The following is a 6,772-nucleotide window of genomic DNA, read 5'->3' as shown; positions in this document are numbered from 1 at the left end:
CTTCCCCTTCTTGCTGAGTGCTGCATCCTCTATCGCTATCCTATTACCATGCTATAGATTGCCTTGACTGGAGTTGTCAGGTCAGTGCCAATGAATATTTTTGGGTCAGTTTCCTACTGTGCCTGCCTTTCATTTCCAATAGATTGTGTTCCGTTTTGGTCGTATCATATTCCATTTTTAGCATGTCATGTCCCATTTCCGGGAAATTGTGCCATTTTGTGAATGTTAAGTGCCACACTGGGGACAATTTTTGCTATGACGTCCCATGCTGCGCTAGAAACCACTAGCGACATCCTGAGCAAATTTCACAGTGTCTTTACAGCTTTCATCCCTTCCAAATGAGACAGCTTTAACGAGGAAAGTTTTCCCAGAATGAGCATTTCGAGTGTCTGAGTGAAGTGTGAGGCAGTCAGGAATTCTGATGCCTCAGGACAGAATCACACAGGAGTGATTAATGTTCCCTAATTCTGTTCATGTCGGGAGCCTGTCTTCGACCAGAGCAGAAAGTGGAAGTCTTCCAATGAGTGACTTGCATCAGTGATAATTTCAAATCAAGTTGAGTTTGACAACTGCCATTTGTAAATGGGAGTGGTGCATGGATAATTTAGTTATACTGAAAATGACATGATTGAAATTCTGCCATGTAATTTCTTATCACCAATTTTTATCAAAAAATATCATGTTCAGAACAATAAATCATTGCCTTGAGACAGCAGCAGCTTGTGTCAAAATGCTCGAAATTACTTCAGGCAGTGAATTAACTACCAGAGTGCCAAGGTTGGAAAATGCATAAAGGGGTGGCCTTTCTTTTGTTGCTGAGGATGTGGCTTGAATAATTTGCTAATTCCACAGAGAGAATTCTGTAGGATTTGGTTGCCAGAGAACCTTTGCCAAGACTGTAGTTTAATGACTCAGAAATAAAGTTGGAGGGCATTGTTGCTTTACACTTGACAACTTCAGACAGGTTTCATAGGATGGAAGAAAGTTACAAATGTAATCTAAGGACAAAAGGAGGGCATTTGAACCATATTGATCCTGTTCTGGCATTCATTGAGATCATGGTTGCCTAGGTTCATGTACCTGCCTTGTCTCCACCCACTATCCTCATTACTTTTGGGTTAACAAAGACTTAAAATTAACAATCAGCTTAGTACAGGTCAAAAATTACAGAAAAAAAGCTTCAAACCTCTATTTCCTTTTGTATTTACAAATCCTAATACTAATATAAATCTTGAAAGCCTTGGCTCTAATTTTTGTCCCATTACTCCACAAGACTATAAGACACAGGAGCAGAAATTAGGCCACTCAGCCATCGAGTCTGTTCGACAAATCAACAGTCACTCTGTATCTATCTTATGAGTTCCCCTGAATATCTTAAAAGATATCATTCAACTTGCACCGCAGACTTCCTCTATATTCTGTCAGCAGTGTTGACCTCTTCAGTCATTCTTAAGCACAACGGCCACCCATAAAAACAACCAATCTTCCTGCGAGGTCATGCCAATTACAGTAAAGTGTTCAGTGTACCAGCACCGAAATTTCAGAATTAGAAGACATGAGAATGACATTGTGATATCCTGAGCAAATTTCATACAGAGTCCTTACGACTTTCATTCCTTCCAAATGAGATGGCTTTAACGAGGAATTTGGTCCATCACACCTCTCTCACGTGATGATGGCTGGATCATTGGGACTTATAGCTCAGTTCCCTTCGAAAGTCGGTGCAGCGGGGAAGAGGTGTTTTTTGCTTGTTTATTTTGTGGCATAGTTTGTAATGTGCCTTTGAACAGGACGAATTGAACCCCAGGGTCAGGGTGCAGCACAAAAGAGTGTCTTCACAGGTAATCCATAAACTCTGGCTGGTGATAGTTACTAATTTGACTGTCTTAGTATAGGTTGAAAGTAAATTGAGGAAATACTTACAGACTACAAATTAAATGACTAGTACAAGCATACTAACAATCCAGTTAATAAGCAATTAAAATAGAGATGCTGGGCCATGTGTCATAACTGCATGATGTTGGAGCTGGTAGACACCATTATGTTCATCATGATCACATCTGAAGCATATGTTGGTTACTTAAGGAACTCCAGCTCAGAGCTGATGAACTGGATCTGAGCTTTGAATACTGTGACATTAACGGGAGGGGGAGGGGAGTTACATAGTCACTGCATTTCAGGAGACAGTCAAAGCTCTTCAGTTACTCACTTTGAAATCAGTCAGTGTTCAGGCACAGGAGGGTGTGACTACCAGTGAGGCAGGGAGAGGAATACAGGAGGTAGTGCTGAAGGACCCTCAACGTTGAGCTTGTCTAACAGGTTTGAGAGTCGTGCTCCCTGTGTGGATGAGAGTGGGAGGCTGGAGAGACAGCCATTGAACTGAGGTACAGGGAGAAATTCAAGTCGGGGTGGGGAGGCGGTAGAAAAGAGAAATGTAGTTGTAATCAGGGATGGTATCGTCAGGGGAATAGACACTGTTCAGGAGTCCTGAAGGCTGTGTTGACTGCCTGGTACCTGGGTTCAAGATACCTTATCTGGGCTGCAGAGGAACTTGGAGTGGGTGGGTAAGGATCTGTGTAGGTATCAATGATATAGGCAGAAGAGGAAAAAAGTCCTGCTGGGGGAATGTGAACAGCCAGGGCTAAATTAAAAAGCAGAACTAGTAATAATGTCTGGATTGCTACCTAAGCCATGGATAAATTGGGCACAAGGTCAACATGATTAAAGAGGTAACCAGTGGCTCAAAGATTGGTGTTGGAGAAATGGGTTTGAATTCATGGGGCATTGACACCAGTACTGGGGAAGAAGGGAGCTGTTCGAATGGGACAGGCTGCACCTGAATCATGCTGAGACCAGAGTCCTGGTGAATCTCATAACCAGGGCTGTGCTTAGGGCTTTAAACTAAATAGGGGAGTTGGGGAGATGGGAGTGGTTTGCGTTCCATGGAAAATTATGAAACAAGGATTTGCATGTATTTGAAAAGGGAAGGACTGATTAGGGATAGTCAACATGGCTTTGTGCACGGGAAATCATGTCTCGCTAACTTGATTGAGTTTTTTTAATAAGTAACGAAGAGGATTGATGAGGGCAGGGCAGTGGACATGATCTATATGGACGTCAGTAAGGCATTCGACAAGGCTCCTCATGGTAGACTGGTTAGCAAGGTTAGATCTTATGGAGTACAGGGAGCACGAGCCATGTGGATACAAAACTGGCTCGAAGGTAGAAGACAGAGGATGGATGTGGAGGGTTGCCTTTCAGACTGGAGACGTGACCAGTGGTGTGCCACCAGAATCGCTGCTGGGTCCACCGTTTTTCATTATTTATATAAATGATTTGGATGTGACCATGGGAGGTATACTTAGTAAATTTGCAGATGACACCAACATTGGAGGTGTAGTGGACAGCAAAGAAGATTACCATTGAATATAACGGGATCTTGAAAGGACCTAAGGGGCGATTCTTCTCACGCAAAGAGTGATGCATGCGTGGAATGAGCTGCCCGAGGAAGTGATAGAGCATTTGCAGCATTTAAAAGGCATCTGCATAGGCATATGAATAGGAAGAGTTGAGAGGGACATGGGCCAAGTGCTGGCAAATGGGACTAGATTAGGTTAGGATATCTGGTCAGCATGGAGGAGTTGGACCAAAGGGGTCTGTTTCCATACTGTACATCTCTATGACTCTAAGTTAAAGGGATGGGATGGCTCAGCAGCAGCTATTAAAGTTTCTAGAACAACTAATAGGACACAGAGTATGGAAAGGGTCCAAAATCTAACTTCAAGCACAGCAGATAAGAGTAAACTGTGAAGGGTGATGGTCCACATAGGACTGAGGATGTTGGATTTAAATACACACAATGCTCAAAACAAGGTAAATGAGCTTGCAGCGTTTATTGAAATTGATGGCTATGTTATTGTAGACTGCAAGAGGATTACAGCTGGAAATAAAGGGCTTGTCATTTGAGGAGTCTGGGTCAGTACTCTATGGAGTTCGATTTGATTACTTACAGTGTGGAAACAGGCCCTTCGGCCCAGCAAGTCCACACCAACCTCCCAAGACCCATTCCCCTAATACTATGGGCAATTTAGCATAGCCAATTCACCCAACCTGCACATTTTTGGACTGTGGGAGGAAACCGGAGCACCCGGAGGGAACCCACACAGACACAGGGAGAATGTGCAAACTCCGCACAGACAGTCGCCTGAGGTGGGAATTGAACCCGGGTCTCTGGCGCTGTGAAGCAGCAGTGCTAACTGCTGTGCCACCATGCCACCCACAGTTTAGAAGAATAATGGGTGATCAGTACTGAGAAGCCTGGTAGAGTGGATATGGAGAAGATGTTACCACTAGTCGGAGAAACTAGGACCCAAGGGCATAGACTCAGAGTGAAGGGTCGACCCTTTAGAATGGAAGATGAGGAGGAATTTCTTCAGCCTGAGGGTAGTTAATTTGCAGGGTAATGGAGGCCAAGTCATTGAATGTATTTAAGACAGAGATAGATAGACTCTTGATAGTAAGGGAATCAAGGATCACAGAAGAAGGCAGCAGGAGAATGGGGTTAAGAAACGTATCAGCCTGGTCAAATGGCAGAGCTGACTTGATGGGCTGAATGGCCTACTTCTCCTCATGTGTCTTATAGATCTTGGACTCAACTCCACTTTCCTGCTTGCCCCGATAGCTCTTGACTCTCCTAGATCAAATATCTATCCAATCCAGCCCTAAATATATTCCACTGATCTCTGGAGGAGAGTATGCCAAAGACTAAATGACCTTCTGAGAGAAAAAAACATTCATCCTCACCTCCATCTTAAATGAGAGACACTTCGGTTTTAAACTGTGCCCTCTAGTTGTAGATTCAGCCCCCGGGAAGAGGTATGTTCTCCACATCCATAGAAACATAGAATTGTATGAAAAGGAGTAGGGCATTTGAGCCTGCTCCGCATGAATGGTTGATCATCCAACTCAGTACTCTGTTCCCACTTTCTCTCCATACTCTTGTGTCCCTCTGCCATGTCAAGGCACATCACAATTTTATATGTTCCAAAATAAAACTCTTTTTAACTCCGATGAGTGTCGTTACAATCTGCTCAATCTCCTGCTCAGAAGACAACCCCTTTATCCAAAGAATCAGCCAAGTGAACCTTCTGAACTATATCCCTCCTTAGGCATGGCGATTAAAGCTGTACACAGTACTCTGGGTGTCTAGGTTTCCATTTATGACTCGGCTTTTGTTTGGTAAGGTAAAAATTGGCAGAACCAACTGAGGCTTGCGTGAATAGAGTAGCTGTTTTAACGTTACATTTTACTAATTTGCAACTTAAATCTAATGACCAGACTTAATATAAACCAGGCCACACCTTTTCATCTGTTTGGCCTTATTCAATGTTCTTTCTGTTATGTCTAATTTATCAGTCAATAAACGCCTTCTTTGTCACTGTCCTACACACACAATACTCTTGGATGTGAATACAATGATTAGGTCTGTGCACCCAAGAGTATTATTTTACATGTGATTCCCTCCTTTGTCAGAAGCTAGAAGATGCACTGTTAACTGTTTACTCAAAGGAACTCATTTCAAACACCAGCCATTTCACATTTTCATACCACTTGCTGTGCTGCTGTCAGCTGTGGCTCAATTATAGTCAAATAGTGTCATGCAGCACAGAAGAGACCTTTCACTGCATTGAGTCTGTGCTGAACCATCTGCACTAATCCCACTTTTCAGCATTTGGCCCATAGCCTTGAATGTCATGACCCCTCAACTGCTAATTCAAGTGTCTCTTAAAAGTTACGAGATTTCATGCTGCAAACTGCCCTCCCAGGCAGTACATTCCAGATTCCCAACCCTCTATCGATGATTTATTTTCTCCCCAAATCCCTTATGACCCTCTCTGCTCTTCATTTTTTAAAAAGATACCAACTTGCTACTGACCCTTCAACTAAGGAGAGCCGGTGCTGTCTTATCTGTGACTCCCGTGCTCCAAAGAAAACAATCTAAGCCTATCCAGCTTCTCTTCATAGCTAAATTGCTCTATCCCGAGCAATATCCTGGTGAATCTCCTTTGGGGCGCGTAATTGCATCCTCCCTGTAGTGTGGTGACCAGACCTGCATACAATGCTCCAGCTGTGACCGAAACAAAGGTTTGCTCAGCTCCAACATAACCTCCATGATCTTATCATCTATGTCACGACTGATAATGGGAGCGTGCCAGAAGCCTCCTAACTGCCCTATGAATGTGTCCTGCCTCCTTCAGGGATCTGAGGAGAAGCACCACAAAGTCTCCCCATTCCTCTGAGCCTGCCTGTACCCTGACATTCATTGAGTACTCCCTTTGCCTTGTTGCATTTTCCAAAGTGCATCACCTCATACTTTTCAGGGTTAAATTACATCTGCCCCTGATAATTTTCTTCTCCATTATTACACAACCTGGCCAATCTTTGAGTCATTCACAAGCTTACTTATCGTCACTACGTACTCAACTGTATGATGTATAGGATGCTTGGTGATCATAAGTAAACTTGTGGATGACTCAAAGATTGGCCAGGTTGTGTAATAATGGAGAAGAAAAGTATATATATCTCATAGATATTAAGGGACCGAGCACTGATTCCTGTGGTACACCACTGGATGCAGATCTCCAGTCACACCAACAGCTTTCTACCACTACCCTCTGACTCTTGCCACTAAGCTTATTATAGATCTATCTTGACAATTTATCCTGAATCCCATGTGCTTTTAGCTTTTTTATCAGTCTCCCATATGGGACCT

Source organism: Chiloscyllium plagiosum, chromosome 37, assembly GCF_004010195.1.
Source record: "Chiloscyllium plagiosum isolate BGI_BamShark_2017 chromosome 37, ASM401019v2, whole genome shotgun sequence".
Lineage (NCBI taxonomy): Eukaryota > Metazoa > Chordata > Chondrichthyes > Orectolobiformes > Hemiscylliidae > Chiloscyllium > Chiloscyllium plagiosum.
Note: the sequence above shows the minus strand (reverse complement) of the source record.